The sequence below is a fragment of the Triturus cristatus genome, chromosome 1_2 (assembly GCF_964204655.1).
Source record: "Triturus cristatus chromosome 1_2, aTriCri1.1, whole genome shotgun sequence".
In the NCBI taxonomy this organism is placed as follows: Eukaryota; Metazoa; Chordata; class Amphibia; order Caudata; family Salamandridae; genus Triturus; species Triturus cristatus.
In genome coordinates, this window is record NC_140580.1 from 1,146,786,715 (window position 1) to 1,146,804,809 (window position 18,095).

At 43.1% G+C, this 18,095-nt stretch overlaps 1 protein-coding gene and 1 long non-coding RNA gene across 2 annotated transcripts in view; one reads left to right on the top strand and one right to left on the bottom strand.

The window, feature by feature from the left end:
* Positions 1–18,095, bottom strand: part of CFAP77 (cilia and flagella associated protein 77) — a 1,103,317-nt gene that overhangs the window by 977,186 nt on the left and 108,036 nt on the right. The gene's annotated exons all lie outside the window — the stretch shown is intronic.
* Positions 732–10,348, top strand: LOC146868888 (uncharacterized). Its single transcript, XR_014966449.1, has 3 exons — positions 732–747; positions 9,991–10,109; positions 10,334–10,348. It is a non-coding gene; the product is annotated as an uncharacterized LOC146868888 (long non-coding RNA).

Consider the following 18,095-nt stretch of genomic DNA (forward strand, 5'->3'; position numbering starts at 1 on the left):
TGCCTCCATACCCATCAGAGCCCTGCACACCTTGCCTCCATACCCAGAGCCGTGCACACCTTACCTTCATACCCATCAGAGCCCTGCACACCTTGTTTCCATACCCATCAGAGCCCTGCACACCTTGCCTCCATGAACTTCAGAGCCGTGCACACCTTACCTTCATACCCATCAGAGCCCTGCACACCTTGCCTCCATACCCATCAGAGCCCTGCACACCTTGCCTCCATACCCATCAGAGCCCTGCACACCTTGCCTCTATACCCATCAGAGCCCGGCACACCTTGCCTTCAAAGCCCAGCAGAGAGGCCCCCATGCTGTGCCAATCGACAGTCGGTGCACGCCTCTCTCTCCACCTCTGCAGTAAGTGCTCACTCGGAGCCCCTCTGAAGTGCAGATCCAAGCCCTGTCTGCTGCACAAGAAGGTGAAAGAACAGAAAAAAGCACAAGTCATAAAAGATGAAGTATGCGTAAGGCACCGAACACGGCTCAGCCGAGGCAGGGACATGTTTTATTTCGCTGCCTGCTCGTGATTAGACCACAGACGCACGCGACATCCGTCGCCGCCGCGCGCGGCAGGATTCACGCGCCATTGAAGGCGTGGTTTGCGCTGGCAGTAAAGATGAGAAACGCTCCTTGTCTGCTGTTTGTGTGCTCTGCAACCCCTTCTGAAGATGAAAAGCCCTTTCAGACAATGCCTTCTGCGCGCCCAGCGCCTCCCTCGGCCTTCCAGGCGCCGCATTCAAGGTACTGCAGCGGGAAAACCAAACCAAGCCAACCCCTAATCCTTTTATTCTGGCAGGAAAAGACATTCCGACATAATTCGGTCTGACTGCTCGGGTCAGAATAAAGGTGCGTCGAGGAAGGAAGGGCTGGTAAAACCAAGGGGTTAACCCATTCCGTGTCTGTGGGAAAATGAGTTAGTGGGAAACAGCGTTTACATCGCATGCGCTACATCGCATGCGATTACAACACGATTGTTACAACGACCGCATTGTTACAATGCAAGCCATTACATCGCAAGTCGTTTCTACGACTTGCTGTAGGGGGAGCGCTAAACTAAGGAATAGTATAATTTACTATTCCAACACCTTCGCTACTGTTGCACACTGAAGTTGGAAAAGTAAATTTTACTATTCCTAAATCCAGCGCGCCCCCTACAGCAAGTAGTAGAAATGACTTGCGATGCAAGGGTTTGCGTTGTAACAACGCGGTCGTGGTAACAACCGCGTTGTAATTGAATGTGTTGTAGCGCATGCGATGTAACATCGCATATTCGTTAGTAGGAAACAGCGTTTACATCACATGCGCTACGACGCATGCGATTACAAAGCGGTTGTTACAACGGCCGCATTGTTACAATGCAAGCCATTACATCGCAATCGCAAGTGGTTTCTACGACTTGCTGTAGGGGGCGCACTAAACTAAGGAATAGTATAATTTAGTATTCCAACACCTTCCCTACTGTTGCACACGCTGGAGTTGGAAAAGTAAATGTTACTATTCCTAAGTCCAGCGCGCCCCCTACAGCAAGTATTAGAAATGACTTGCGATGCAATGGTTTGCATTTTAACAACGCGGTCATGATAACAACGCAGTGCTTTAAATGGGCCTCAGTACCGGCACTTCTCATTCGCCAGGGAGAGTACCAGTACCCTAGTAGATGGCACTGCAGGCTCCGGTATTTATCTCCTCTAGCACAGGGCAGATGCCGCTCTGCTTCTCAGGAGCTTGTAAGAGCGCCAAGCCTCATGCTGAGTCCCTGCTGGAGATTCCAGCAGCGCCCGTGTGAATGGCCTGAGCCTGCAGGGGGCAGAGGGCTTACCGTGCGTCACGCTGTAACTAACAGTGCAGGGTCTAGAGAGACCCTTCACTGTCGATCATGTGCCCAAGGACTATTCTGCTGAAAGTGCTTTAGCCTCACCCCGCCCCTCTCCATCAGGTGTGTAAATGGGTTGGGACGGGCAGTCAGTCAGGATATTGATTGCACTGGCCATTCTAAAGCAGTGACAGCCCAACAGAATCCTCTGCCTTCGCCAAAGCCGGTTTTCTTTTCATCTTTTTGTTCAGGACAGGAGCTGCTTCTCTTAGTGGACGGAAGGAGTAGGGATGAATGTAAAGACGTGAGGTGGTTGAGTTTTGAAAATCATGAATCGTCTCAGAAATTGTATTTTAACACACATTTCTGTAAAGTCAAATCTGGTGCATTTCTTAACTTTAATTTTCCAGACGGCAAATTTAGGGGGAGCATGGAGGGGTGAACAGGAGACAAGTACGGAAAAACCAGGGAGAAAATGTAAGACTTGTGGAGAGTAAGCAAAAGAGGAGCAGAACTAGTGAGAAGTTTATAGGCTGGGTGAAGATTAGCGGCAAGTGGAGATAAAAGGGAGAGAATCAGGACTCTCGGTAGATTTTAGAGGGAATGTGGAGAGATGGAGCGTGTGCGTGTGTGTGCATGCTTGAGGGGATATAGTATTGTGCCACATAACAGCATGGCATTAAGAAGCAGCAAATATTACAGAACGATAAACTGTTAACATATCATCCTTTTTGGGTTTCATTTTGTGTAATGAGTTAACTTACTGTTTTGGTTTCATAAACACATTTCTCATGTGTTTTTCATAGTTGCTGCAACTGATATAGAAGTCATTGTGTATCGTCATATGTTGCCCTAAGCCCCGCCCCTAGCCCCGCCCACTCACCACGCCTCTAGCTCATATTAATGAGTACCTGCACTTATTCTTTCCCATTTAAAGCACTGTAACAACCGCGTTGTAATCGCATGCGTTGTAGCGCATGCGATGTAACATCGCATATTCTGAGTTAGTATGTAGGCCTAAGAAAGGGTGGCGCTCACAGTGTCACCCGTGGATGTCATTTAGAGGTCACCAGGGGTCGCAGCTGTGACCCCTGGCTTACTCTTTGCGACCCCTTATGTCAGGAACACAGAGGCAGCGGGTCCTTATGGACAGCAGTTCCACTTTCGTTGCTTTCTCTCAATTTTCTTACAACACGAATAGTGAATACGGTTTTATTATTACTATTAGTGTAATACAAAAGGGGCATAATTAGCTGCAATGTGACCTTCCCTGGCTGCTGAGGTAAGTAAAAAAAAACTTTTAAATGTTAGTGTGAGTGAGCGTGTGTTTACGGGAGAGAGTGGGTGCACGTGTGAGTATGTGTGCGTGTGTGAGCATGTGTGTGAGTGAAACTGAAGGTCAAAGGGTGCGAGAAGTCACTTCCACTACCCCCGGAATTCTGCTGATTTGCCGTTCATGGTGGCCCACTGGCACCATCAGCCGTAAGAGGCAGATCCGGGGTCGGGTTCACGTCACGAACGTCTCTCCACTGAAAACCAAGGGGCTTTCTTTATCCAGGGCTAGTGCACGGGGCGAGGTAAGAACAGCGACACTACTGCGCATGTCCCGAGCCCTGCATGTCCGCCTCCTGCCCAGGATACAGGTGTGTTAACACCACCGCCGGTAATTGCGAGGCGGTATCAACGCCATTTAAAAGGAGTTGTTAAATCATTCATAGTTTAAATCTAAGATTAGTTCAGGATGGTAAGTGTGCGGGGGAATGGGGTCTCCAAAGACACCCCCGTTCCGCGTCTCCTTCTTCGCCCTATTAATAATGAACGCCCCGTTCTCTGGATCCCTAAATTATAGGAAATTGTATCACAAAAGAAATCGAAAAAACAAAGACGCGGGGAGAGCAGACGGCAGGAGACGCGAGCCTCTGTGTTCCTACTTAAAAATACATCAGCAAATACGAACAGGTTCGGTCCTCCCGAATAACACCTCGGAGGAGGAGGAGGAAAATCGATCATCGAGAAACATGAGGCGCGAGCCGGCACGGAAATCCTGCCGTCTCTGGAGCCTGAACACATGAACACCCCTCATGTGAACAGGTGCGCTTTAGAAAAAATGGGGGGATCTGGGCGCAGCGCCGGCTCCGCCTCATGGACTAATGAAAGAACCGTGGCACCTTTCCAAATGTCTCTCGGTCAAGCACTGCCCGCCCTAGAACCGACACCATCCGCCCCTCTTCATTAAAATCCTACTTAAGGAATCTGTGAGTTATCTAAACTCTAGCACCGACAGTCCTTAACATGCAATGCTACTAACAGAACTGTCAAGAGGGAAACTTAAACAGGCAAAAACACGAGCTCCCGAAGTGACTGCAATAAATCCGGATGGAGCAAAATTCAGGCAATCCATTAGTGACACACATATTGATGAGTCACTTATTACTGGCACACACCCCGATGAGTCACTTATAACTGGCCCACACTCTGATGAGTCACTTATTACTGGTGCACACTCTGATGAGTCACTTATTACTGGTGCACACTCTGATGAGTCACTTATCACTGGTGCACACTCTGATGAGTCACTTATTACTGGTGCACAGTGATGAGTCACTTATTACTGGTGCACACTTTGATGAGTCACGTATCACTGGTGCACACTCTGATGAGTCACATATTACTGGCACACACTGATGAGTCACTTATAGCTGGCGCACGCCCGGTGAGTCACTTATGAACTGGCACACACCCGATGTGTCACTTATTACTGGCCCACACTCTGATGAGTCACTTATCACTGGTGCACACTCGGATAAGTCACATATTACTGGCACACACTGATGAGTCACTTATAGCTGGCGCAGGCCCGGTGAGTCACTTATGAACTGGCACACACCCGATGTGCCACTTATTACTGGCCCACACTCTGATGAGTCACTTATCACTGGTGAACACTCGGATGAGTCACATATTACTGGCACACACTGAGTCACTTATTATTGGGACACACTCTAATAAGACACTTATTACTGAGACCCACCCAGATGAGTCACTTTTTACTAGCACACACCCCGATGAGTCACTTATAACTGGCACACACTCTGATAAGTAACTTATAACTGGCACACACTCTGATGAGTCACTTATTACTGGGACACACTCTGATGAGACACTTATTACTAGCAAACACCCCGATGTGTCACTTATTACTAGCACGCACCCGATGAGTCACTTATAACTTGCACACACTGAGTCACTTATTATTGGGACACACTCTAATGAGACATTACTGGGACCCACCCAAAAGAGTCACTTTTTACTAGCACGCACCCCGATGAGTCACTTATAACTGGCACACACTCTGATGAGTCACTTATAACTAACACACACTCTCATGAGTCACTTATTACTGGGACATACCCTGATGAGACACTTATTACTGGCACACACCCCGATGAGTCACTTATTACTAACACACATCCGATGAGTCACTTATGACTGGCACACACCCCAATGAGTCACTTATAACTGGCACACACTCTGATGAGTCACTTATTACTGGGACACACTCTGATGAGACACTTATTACTGGCACACACCCCGATGAGCAACTTATAACTGGCACCCACTCTGATGAGTCACTTATTACTAGGACACACCCTGATAAGTCACTTGATACTGGCACACACCCAGATGAGTCACTTATTACAGGCACATGCCCCGATGAGTAATTTATTACTGGAACACACTCAAATGAGTCATTTATTACTGGCACACGCCCCGATTAGTCACTTATCACTGGCACACACTCTAATGAGTAACTTATTATTGGCACACACCCGATGAGTCACTTATTACTGGCACACACCCCAATGAGTAACTTATTACTGGCACACACCCGATGAGTCACTTATTACTAGCACACACCCTGATGAGTCACTTATTACTGATGCACATCACAATGAGGCAATGGTTACTGGTACACACCCTGATGAGTCACTTATGACTGGCACACACCCAGATGAGTCACTTATTAATGGCACACACCTCGATGAGTCACTTATTAATGGCACACACCCTGATGAGTCACTTATTACTGGCACACACCAGATGAGTCACTTATTACTGGCACATACCCTGATGAGTCACTTATCACTGGCGCACATTACAATGAGGCAATGGTTACTGGCACACACCCTGATGAGTCACTTATTACTGGCACACACCCTGATGAGTCACTTATTACTGGCACACACCTGATGAGTCACTTATTACTGGCCCACATCATGGGGCAATGGTTACTGGCACACACCCGATGAGTCACTTATGGGTGCCCATCACGATGAGGCCATAATTACAGGCACACATCTTAATGAGACAGTTATCACTGACACACATCTTGATGAGACTATCACGGACACACATCTTGATGAGACAATGATCAATGGCACACATCTTGATGCGACAATCACTGACACAAATATAGATGAGAATGATTAATGGCAAATATCTTAATGAGACAATAATCACTGACACATCTTGTTAGACCATGATAACTGACACACATCTTGATGAGACAATACTCACTGGTACACATCCTAATGAGACAATCATTACTGGCATGCATCTTGATGAGACTATGATTACTGGCACGCATCTTGATGAGACAATGATTACTGGCACGCATCTTGATGAGACGATGATTACTGGCACGCATCTTGATAAGACGATGATTACTGGCACGCATCTTGATGAGACGCTGATCACTGGCACCCATCTTGATGAGGCAATACTCACTGGCACACATCCTAATGAGACAATCATTACTGGCACGCATCTTGATGAGACGATGATTACTGGCACGCATCTTGATGAGACGATGATTACTGGCACGCATCTTGATGAGACGGTGATTACTGGCACGCATCTTGATGAGACGATGATTACTGGCACACATCTTGATGAGGCAATAATCACTGACACACATCTTGATGAGGCAATACTCACTGGCACACATCCTAGCGAGACAATGATTACAGGCACGCATCTTGATGAGACGATGATTACAGGCACGCATCTTGATGAGACTATAATCAGTGGCCCACATCTTGATGAGGCAATACTCACTGGCACACATCCTAATGAGACAATCATTACTGGCACGCATCTTGATGAGACGATGATTACAGGCACGCATCTTGATGAGACGATGATTACTGGCACGCATCTTGATGAGACGATGATTACTGGCACGCATCTTGATGAGACGATGATCACAGGCACGCATCTTTATGAGACGATGATTACTGGCACACATCTTGATGAGACTATAATCACTGACACACATCTTGATGAGGCAATACTCACTGGCACACATCCTAATGAGACAATGATTACAGGCACGCATCTTGATGAGACAATGATTACAGGCACGCATCTTGATGAGACGATGATTACAGGCACGCATCTTGATGAGACGATGATTACTGGCACGCATCTTGATGAGGCAATACTCACTGGCACACATCCTAGCGAGACAATAATTACAGGCACGCATCTTGATGAGACAATGATTACAGGCACGCATCTTGATGAGACTATAATCAGTGGCACACATCTTGATGAGGCAATACTCACTGGCACACATCCTAGCGAGACAATGATTACAGGCACGCATCTTGATGAGACGATGATTACAGGCACGCATCTTGATGAGACGATGATTACTGGCACGCATCTTGATGAGACTATAATCAGTGGCACACATCTTGATGAGGCAATACTCACTGGCACACATCCTAGCGAGACAATGATTACAGGCACGCATCTTGATGAGACGATGATTACTGGCACGCATCTTGATGAGACGATGATCACAGGCACGCATCTTTATGAGACGATGATTACTGGCACACATCTTGATGAGACTATAATCACTGACACACATCTTGATGAGGCAATACTCACTGGCACACATCCTAATGAGACAATGATTACAGGCACGCATCTTGATGAGACAATAATTACAGGCACGCATCTTGATGAGACGATGATTACAGGCACGCATCTTGATGAGACGATGATTACTGGCACGCATCTTGATGAGGCAATACTCACTGGTACACATCCTAGCGAGACAATAATTACAGGCACGCATCTTGATGAGACAATGATTACAGGCACGCATCTTGATGAGACTATAATCAGTGGCACACATCTTGATGAGGCAATACTCACTGGCACACATCCTAGCGAGACAATGATTACAGGCACGCATCTTGATGAGACGATGATTACAGGCACGCATCTTGATGAGACGATGATTACTGGCACGCATCTTGATGAGACTATAATCAGTGGCACACATCTTGATGAGGCAATACTCACTGGCACACATCCTAGCGAGACAATGATTACAGGCACGCATCTTGATGAGACGATGATTACAGGCACGCATCTTGATGAGACTATAATCAGTGGCACACACCTTGATGAGGCAATACTCACTGGCACACATCTTAATGAGACAATGATTATTGGCACACATCTTGATGAGACAATCACTGGCTCATCTTGAGGCAATAATCACTGACACACATCTTGATGAGGCAATACTCACTGGCACACATCCTAATGAGACAATCATTACTGGCACGCATCTTGATGAGACGATGATTACGGGCACGCATCTTGATGAGACTATAATCAGTGGCACACATCTTGATGAGGCAATACTCACTGGCACACATCCTAATGAGACAATCATTACTGGCACGCATCTTGATGAGACGATGATTACAGGCATGCATCTTGATGAGACGATGATTACTGGCACGCATCTTGATGAGACTATAATCAGTGGCACACATCTTGATGAGGCAATACTCACTGGCACACATCCTAATGAGACAATCATTACTGGCACGCATCTTTCCCTACTGTTGCACTCACTGGAGTGGGAATAGTAATTTTTACCCTCCCGCTATCCAACGCTTTCCCTACTGTTGCACTCACTGGACTGGGAATAGTAATTTTTACCCTCCCGCTATCCAACGCTTTCCCTACTGTTGCACTCACTGGACTGGGAATAGTAATTTTTACCCTCCCGCTATCCAACGCTTTCCCTACTGTTGCACTCACTGGACTTGGAATAGTAATTTTTACACTCCCGCTATCCAACGCTTTCCCTACTGTTGCACTCACTGGACTGGGAATAGTAATTTTTACCCTCCCGCTATCCAACACTTTCCCTACTGTTGCACTCACTGGAGTGGGAATAGTAATTTTTACCATCCCGCTATCCAACGCTTTCCCTACTGTTGCACTCACTGGAGTGGGAATAGTAAATTTTACCCTCCCACTATCCTATGCTAAAAATATTGAATATTTTTTTTATATTATTAAGTTAATATATATGTATTAAAAAATTAAAAATGCATGTTTATTTTTTTTAAACTTACATTAATTATTTAATAATTTTATGGTTATTAAGTATCTTTAAGTATGTTTTACTTAGTTATATTTTTAATATTTCTTTAACTCTACATTACTTTTAAGACTTTAAAAAATTCGATATTTTAACAAACTATATTATTTACAACGATATTTTGGATTCAATATTTTAAAGATGTGAAAAAAACTGCATTTGGGGACCTTGATAAAAAATGTACAAACTTGTTGTGACCTAAACTTATTTAATTCGGAGAAATATGCGAAAATAATATTATTTGCAAGCAGCAAAAAAGGACTTTGAGGTCAGTTAATACGAGTCTTCTTTACTGCTGAAACCCTTTCGGTTTTTAGGGTTACGCATGTAATATGTTGGTTCTTTTTCTGTTAGATTTGACACATTGAGTCTGTCATTTGGATCATTGATTTAAGGGTAACCTCTTTTTCGTTATTACTGTTCGTGAAGACTAGCAACAAGTGGATTATATAGTTTATATTAATTACATGCAGATATATACTTTTCAACTAGGAACCTTGGATTAATGGGTCGTTTTATCATTAACGCCCCCTTTTTTGTATGAATACATAAAAACAGTTATAATACTGTTTGGAGCAATTCTTGGTATACTCTTTTTTTCCCCCCCTCCTTTATCTGTTGTGTTATTCTTTGTTTATTCGTAGTACTTTATTGCTTAGTTTATTTTTGCTTCCTGTTTTTTGGTTTCTTTTAGTGTGTGGAATCTACACATTTTGTACACTCGAATCCATATTATGGGATCCTGAGGATATGGACTTACTTGTATCTTTCACCGTGCAGTGATTTGTATTTATTAGCATCTTCCTACTTTAGGTGAGATACATTTTTACCTCTTTGGTTTTGCCCTACATTTTGGCACTTATGCAGATGTCTTAACTTCAGAAACAACTTTTCTTTGAATATATACATATTACATTGTATTCTTTATTCTCTTCTTTTTTCCTTTTCATTTCGGTTTTCTCTCTTTTTTATTTTTTTGTCCATTTCTCTTTTCCTTCTCTTCCTTTTCTGGTTTTTTGTCTCCATTTACATTTCAGCATATTGGAATCTCTACAAACTATCCATTTGAATTTATATTAAGGAACATTTCTTTTATCGATTGCACGGCGACATATGAATTACAGACTGCTGGATGACCACTTTTATTTATTCTACTACGTGTAGACACTGGTGAGATATATATATATATAGTTTTGGCTTTTATTAACCGGTCAGTTCTTGAGATTCTCTAGGTCCTGCGAATTATGGTTATTACCCTATTTCTATAATATGTGTGTGTTGAATATATTCACACCAATCCTATACATACGAGCATTTGTTTATTGTATTATTACCCTTTGAATATGAATGAGATTTTTGCTTCTTACTTTTTGTAAATGGTCTATATATGCAGTCTTCTTATTCTACTGTTTTTATGTATATTTATATTACTCTCCTTTTATATGAATATCGTTGTATGTTTTTGTATATACATATGCATTTTTGTCTATATTTATATATAATAGTGTTTTTTTGTGCATGGTCTTATGTGGTATATGTAGCACTTTGGTTGTATATATATATGTATATATATGTGTATATATGTTGTATATACATGTAGTTATGTCTATATATTTGTTTGTTACTTATTTCAGCCCTGAAGAAGTTCTTATCTTAAAGAACGAAACGCGTTGGCTGATCTCTTACTCTATGAAAAAACATATATGAAAATTAAAAGGAACTCTAAGGACTTACTCAAGTTTGGACTTTTCTCTGGTGCACCTTCCTCTTTTGTTAAAAAGTGCTTTCTCATCTGATTTTCAGTGGAGTCCTTCTGCGGCGGACTTTGGAAGAATTGTGCACAGGACATCTACTATTGTACATACTAGGTTTGAGGTGCTGAACTAGTGGTCAGCCGTGGTGGTTTCCTTTTGTCAAGCAAAAAGGACCAAGTTTAGGAAGTCGATATGCCTTACTTATCCCCTGGACAGTCGAGAAAGCCCTGTTATTGTAAAGCTGACCAAGGGTCATCAATCAGGAGTCACGCCAACACCTTAAATAGTCGTTCTGAAATTGCCTTGGTATGTTAGGATTATTACAGAGAGATGGAAATTGATGGAAAACCGCAATATGACAGATAGATCGAATATTCTGCCGGACCATATGATACACCGGAAGAGTGTTAAACTTAGTGTGTTTAAGATAGGCTGTCAATCAAGCCCTTATCAGGTATGACCACCTGTGGGAAGGTCTGGTATTTGAGAAATAAGCCACCAAATCCCATAGACCTGCCCCGAGCACTATGGAGAGTCTTGAAATTAATGCAGGTAAAATATAAAACCCAAGAGACTGTAGCGCTTGCCCACCCTCACTGTGAGGAAGTTGTAGGTCTTATAGCACAACCAGGTTTCTTTTATTGCCACACACAATGTTGCCAGCTACTTTCAACCTTTTTAAAGAAGCTTAAATAAATACAGGGGGATGCAGCAGAACAGGTATAGTTAACATGGAAGAATGACCATCTTGATGATTTTACACTGACCAGTTAACCCACGGTGTAGTCTATCCCATGCTCTAAAGGTTGACGAAGAGTCCTCATACAGGGCTTCATAGTTAAGATCAATGATGTCATAGATATACTGACAGACACGTGAACGCACAAATATTTAGCTGACGTGACATATCGGGCATCATTCCCCACTGGAATGTCATTGGCAATAATTTTAGTCTTATCCCCTTTTAACCTATACCCCAAAACTTGGTCAAATGACAATGCTGCTTCCTCAATGGCAAGGAGATGAAGTTTGAATCGCAATGTCATAAGCGTATCCCAGAAGTTACCCTCTCAGTTATGTGGTCTTAGGAGTGGAATGAAAGCAGACTTTTAGAGTACCCGGAAATATTGATCCAAATGCAGGGTGAAAAGAAGCAGGGAGAAGGGTCAACCCTTCTCATACCCCGACGAATTTGGACTACATAAGACTACCCTCCCATACATGAGATCCTGGCCATTGATGACTTATACAATCTCTGGCTCCGTGTTTTAAATCTGGAGCCGGACCCCATCACAGACATACCTGCACTCAAATATTCCCAAGAGACTCTAACAAATGCTTTTTCAGAGTCCAGTAGTATCATCCCGGCTGGTATTTTAGATTCATCCGCCACAGTAAGTGAAAATATGGCAGGGTTAATATGAGAAGTGGTTTCTCGCAAAGGACATTCAGGCACATGCATCAAGCAAAATACCGGTCGCAAACGGGCAGATTCTCAGAATCTGACCCTTTGCTCCCGGTATTTTTGCATTTGGGATGCATCATCCCAAATGCAAAAATCGCTATTTAAGGAATCTCAAAATTGGGATTCCTTAAATAGCGATTGCATTTAAGGAATCCCTAATTGAGATTCCTTAAATGCAATGCATTACAGTTTAAAAAATAGCGATTTCGCTATTAGCGTGAGCAAATTACCATGAGGCTGGACCTCATGGTAATTTGCGAAAACTTGTAAAATTCACTTATTTGCATTTTTCCAAGTTTCATGTTGCCCACACACATGCTCTTAGAGCATGTGTGTATGCAACATTTGTGCAGAGTGAACATACATGGGTGCAATAGGGTGTCATTTTGACACCCTTGCACCATCGAAATTGCGGGAGCAATTTGCGAGTACCTACTGGTACTCGCAAATTGCTCCCGCAATCTCTAATTCATTCCTATGGGCCTGGAGGCCCATAGGAATGAATGGGAAGACATTCCTTAATTGCGACTCGCAATTTGCTAGTCGCAATTAAGGAATTTGTGGGAATCGCTATTTCTTTAGCGATTCCTACATGCATAGGGTTTTGCTATTCCTTAATTGCGATTCCTTAATAATCGCTATTACGGAATCGCAAAACCCTATGATGATGCATGTGCCTGTAAATCCATGCTGTGTGGGGTTGACAAGGGATCCTTTAACCGAAGCCAGGCGACTGGCCAATATGCTTGCGTCGATTGTGGAATCACAATTGATTAGTTATATAGGGCAATATGGGTATTTATGTTTTTAGCAAAAATAGCAATACATGTCTTGCACCATGAAAGTGGTACAGAATACAAAAAAACGGGTAGTTGGCCAATTCCAGGAAGAGCGGGTCAATAATATTTTGGAACTATTTTATTACACTCCGCCGGAATAGAATCAATCCAGCCGCTTTGCCTGTAGCTAATTGAGAAATTGCTGTTAGAACCTCTTCACCCGTTATTAGAACATCCATGTTGGCCCCCCTGCATATTAGTAAGTTGGTTAAGACCAATGGCATGAAGAACGTGACCTATCATGCCCATGGTTGCCTGGCAATCATCCTTGTACAACTAGAAGAGAATTGATGGAAGATTGAAAGAATTTGCAGCTAGCCAGTAATTATATTACCCCTCTCTTCTCTTATGCTTGTAACTGGATTTTTATTGTTTTTGTCCTTTAACTGAAATGCCAAACTTTTTCTCATCTCCTCACTGTTTTCGAAATACAACAGATTTCACCCTGTACTTGAGACAGGCCCTGTCCCAAATCTTTTTCTTTAGTTTCATCCGTAACATAGTTAGTTTCCTAAGTGTACCCAATGCAGCATTATGGTCCTTATTAGACTGGAGTAAAAGTGAATGCTCTAATTGTAATTCAAGGAGCTTCTCTCACATCTTAATCTCTAGAACCCGTTCGGTCCTGCTCTTATGTATAACAAAGCTACTGGTCTAACCGCTAACAAAAGCTTTAAGGGCATCCCAGCCCATGATAGAATTAGCCAACCCTTGCTTCACACAGCTAAGGTCCCTCAGACCAGAGCCCATATAACTAATATACTCTGCATCTAATAATAGTTTATGGTCAAAGGTCCACAGACGCAATGTTTTGATATTTTCCAATTCACTTTCTTTGAGTTATAATGTAAGAGCACTATGGTCCGAAACAATCCTGGGGTTAAGTTTAATTGCTAATGATGCTAAAATACTATAACTCACGAAGAACAGATCATACGGGCAGGTAAGTGATGGGGTACAGAATGAAATGTATAGCCGGGCTTGCTCGCCATGTGAGCTCACCATATGTCGGCAAGAGCATACGTAGCAAGAATCTGCTTTAAGGCCACCCTGCACTTTTTCATATGGCATTTAATCGGCATGCACATAGTAGAGCCTACCCCCAGATAAAGTCAAATTAAAATCCCCACACATAACTATGGGTGTCTGCCATGTGCTAAACTCTTCCATGAGAAAATTGGACATGGCTGGGTCATCCGTATTGGCAGCATATATGATGCAAACTGTCACCTGAATCCTTCCAGTCGCTATGTAAGCAATCAGCCATCTTCCCAACCTATCCACTTTCACCAGATAATTAGCCAACTCCTTCCCTCCTCAATAGTAATCCCACCCCCTTTGAGCAACATCTATCCCAAGTGCTGCACGAGTTTAATGAAATGAAAATGAAAAATGAATTTATAAAGCGTGTTAAACCCAAAGGTATCTAAGCGCTATGCCCTTAAAAACTGAGCTCCTAAGCACAGAAAATCCAGAGAGCCTATGATGAGAAAACAGTGAACAGTTGCTTTATGACTTTATGACTTGATTTACTCTAATCTTGTGATGAAATAAAATCACAACCATTTTTGGAATGATTTAATGGTTATGTAGTACTTTGACTAAATAACAAAGATCAATTTTTGTATTTTTATGTTGTGCAACGGTTCACCACTGTGACACAATTTTTTGTACCACAATATACCCGGGTCCAGTGGCCTTTTGGGTTACCCCATTGCTATATAACTTCTATGATGAGAAAAGCCACATTTTTAACAATTTCTTGAATGAGTTAAAGGAGTCAAGTCTAGGGATTTTTATTTATTTATATATTCAGTGTTTTGTATAGCGCAAACTTGACCCCGTAGGGTATCAGAGCGCTCCACAGACCATGACATGGTAAATTATCCGGTACAAAGTTCTGTATAGCATTACATATATTCCAATCCAGTTTAAAGTTGACATCTCTATTTTTTTTGATAACTGTTATAGAACGTTCGCAGTCTGTAATGGGGTGTGGGCTGGCAGGGAATTCCATCACTTGGCAGCAGCCCCAGAGATGAACCGACCGCCCCATCTGACATTACACCTTTTAAAACTTTTAGACTTTTAAAACTATTAAAACCTTTAAAACTTTTAAACCTAGGCTGTTTAATTTTTGAATCTCCCGAGTTTTAAGAGGAGTCTCTTGAACACATAAGAGCTGGGGATTCAGTATGCTCATCTCATCCCTAACATATCTTATCTTGGCCTGCAGAGCGCAGGCCACTGACATTCCAACAGAGAATATGCACATCCTGGTTATGATTTTCAGACATGTTATCTATCAATGAAAAAATACTTTCTTACTACACACAACATAATAATTCATTCATACAATCCAGTAAGTGCTACATCTTTACCTTTTCTTTCGTCTTTCCCCTCCACCTTCCCCTTCACCCGACCAGCATCCAACCCCTCCCAGCACCCAATCCCATCCTTGTCCCGCTTCGCTTAGGAGGACCTTAGACCCAGCGGTGTGGGTGAACACCAAAGATCCCTATTATATGGATGGTTAATGGCACGACTGACAGCAAGGACCTATACCGCCTGACTAAAAGCTAAAATGCTAACTGTAAATTTATTGTCACCGAAGCCCCCCCAAAAAAAGCCAAAGGAAGAGAGCCCCAAACTTGTGGTACATTAATTAGCAATTAACCCAGAGCAGTAACATTCGAGAGGGAAAAGCTCATATCAGGAAAAACAGTTCACTGCTACACCATTCTCTTTTCAAAGAAAAAGGTGAACAAACAAGAAGATAATTTATGCAGTTTGCCCCACCAATTGGTTCAGCAAATCTTCCACCTCCCCCGGGTCTTGGCAGTATATTGTCTGGCCTGTACAACACATTTTTTAATTCGCTGGTTCCAGTAAGAAGACTGTAGCACCCAATGTCTGAAAGAAAGAAATCATCTTCCGTAGGTGCTGTCTGCATTCAACACTGTCCTGGCAAAAGTCAGACCTCACAAAGAATTTAACCACCCAGACCTTGACTGGTTTTCTAGGGTGAGCCAATTGGAATATTTGCTGCCTGAGCATGAAGTTCCCTATAAAGATCAGGGTGGCACGAGGGTACTGCGCTGCACAACCTTTTTTAGGTTTACAGAAGGGGAATCTATACAGCCTTTGTATCCGACAATTAATTTCCCAGTCACTCAGTTGAGAAACGACTGCTGAAAACAATGGAAAATATATCTTCTGGGGTCATCACCCTTGTTCCCTTCTGGGATCCCCAGAACACTTAGATTATTCCTTCGCATCCCATTCTCAACATCTTTAAGTTTCTGAAACATAGCCTGCAGCCTGCACTCATGCTGACTCACAAGATCCTTAATAACTTTTGTTGATTCCGTGAGACTGACTGCTTGAAATTCAATGTAATTCAAATGGTGATGCAATATATACATTTTTTTTTTTACATTTGGCGCAGTACCACCTGGGCTTTTAGATAAGAAGCCTTTAGAGACATGGGGCCAGATGTACGACGCTTGCATTTAGCGAGTCGCAAATTGCATCAAATTGCAACTCACAATTTGCGACTCGCTAAATGAAATGTACAACAGTGTCTCAGACACTGTTTGAAATTCCCAATGGGGACGCTAAACGCATGCCTCATCAATATTCATGAGGCAAGCGCAATTTGCGACCCCATTGGGAATGGCCAGCACTCACAGGGATGGTGGCCTGCTGGGGTCAGAAGACCACCATGTCTGCAACTGCTTTTTCAAAAAGCAATTTTTTTAAATTTTTTAAATCCACTTGTTTTCCTTAAAGGAAAACGGGCTGCATTTAAAACTGAAAAATGAAACTTTTCAGTTTAATTTTTTAAGGGCAGGCAGTGGTCCCTGGAACCACTGCCTGCTCTTAAAAAATATTTTCGTACCCATTCACAAAGGGGAAGGGGGACCCCATCCCGTTTGTGAGTGACTAACCACCCTTTTGAAAAGGATGGTAAACTGCAAGTTTTTTGCAACCGCAAATTCGGTCGCAAAAGAATCATACATAGGTGTGAGACTCGCTATTAGGAAGGAACGCCCTTGGCACGCCCCTTCCTAATAGCGAGTCGCAAAACATATTTTGCGAGTCACTAATAGGTTAGCGACTCGCAAACAGGCCAAATTCTCGTATGCGACTGCAAAAACCTGTTGTACATCTGCCCCATAGAGTCCTTTCTGTACTCCTCCTTATGCCATTACAACAGATTATATATCGAGGCTAAGGAGGGATCCCCGACTGCCCCAGTGTGACACATAGGTTTTGATTGCAGCTGTACTGGCGGCATATCATGTTGCCCGGACCGGCACTCGGGGGAGAGGCTTGCCTAGTCTCCGGTTGAACTGCCTGATCTAGTGGGGAAATTGCGGAGGATACATCACAAATGCTCACATTGGTTGGTGTAAGTTTGACCCCTGCGGGGTGCTGTTGTAGGTCATTACCATTAAAATCAGCCAGGATGACCTCATTAACATACCTTGCAGAGTCTACTATGGTGGACTTTTTAGCCCTCCCCCTTCTGACTTAGACCTTAACGCCTCTCCCACATTAGGATCGCAATCGGGCACTGAGTAGGAGACTGACGTGACCGAACTTCCAGTCTCCGAGTGGTCAGACAGGGGGAAAAAAAGGCTTCCAGTGCATCCTGATTTTTATGCAACGTAATTTCATTATTTTCATAATTGACCAGGAGTCAAGGGCACAGACCGGAGACTATTCTGTCCCCCTC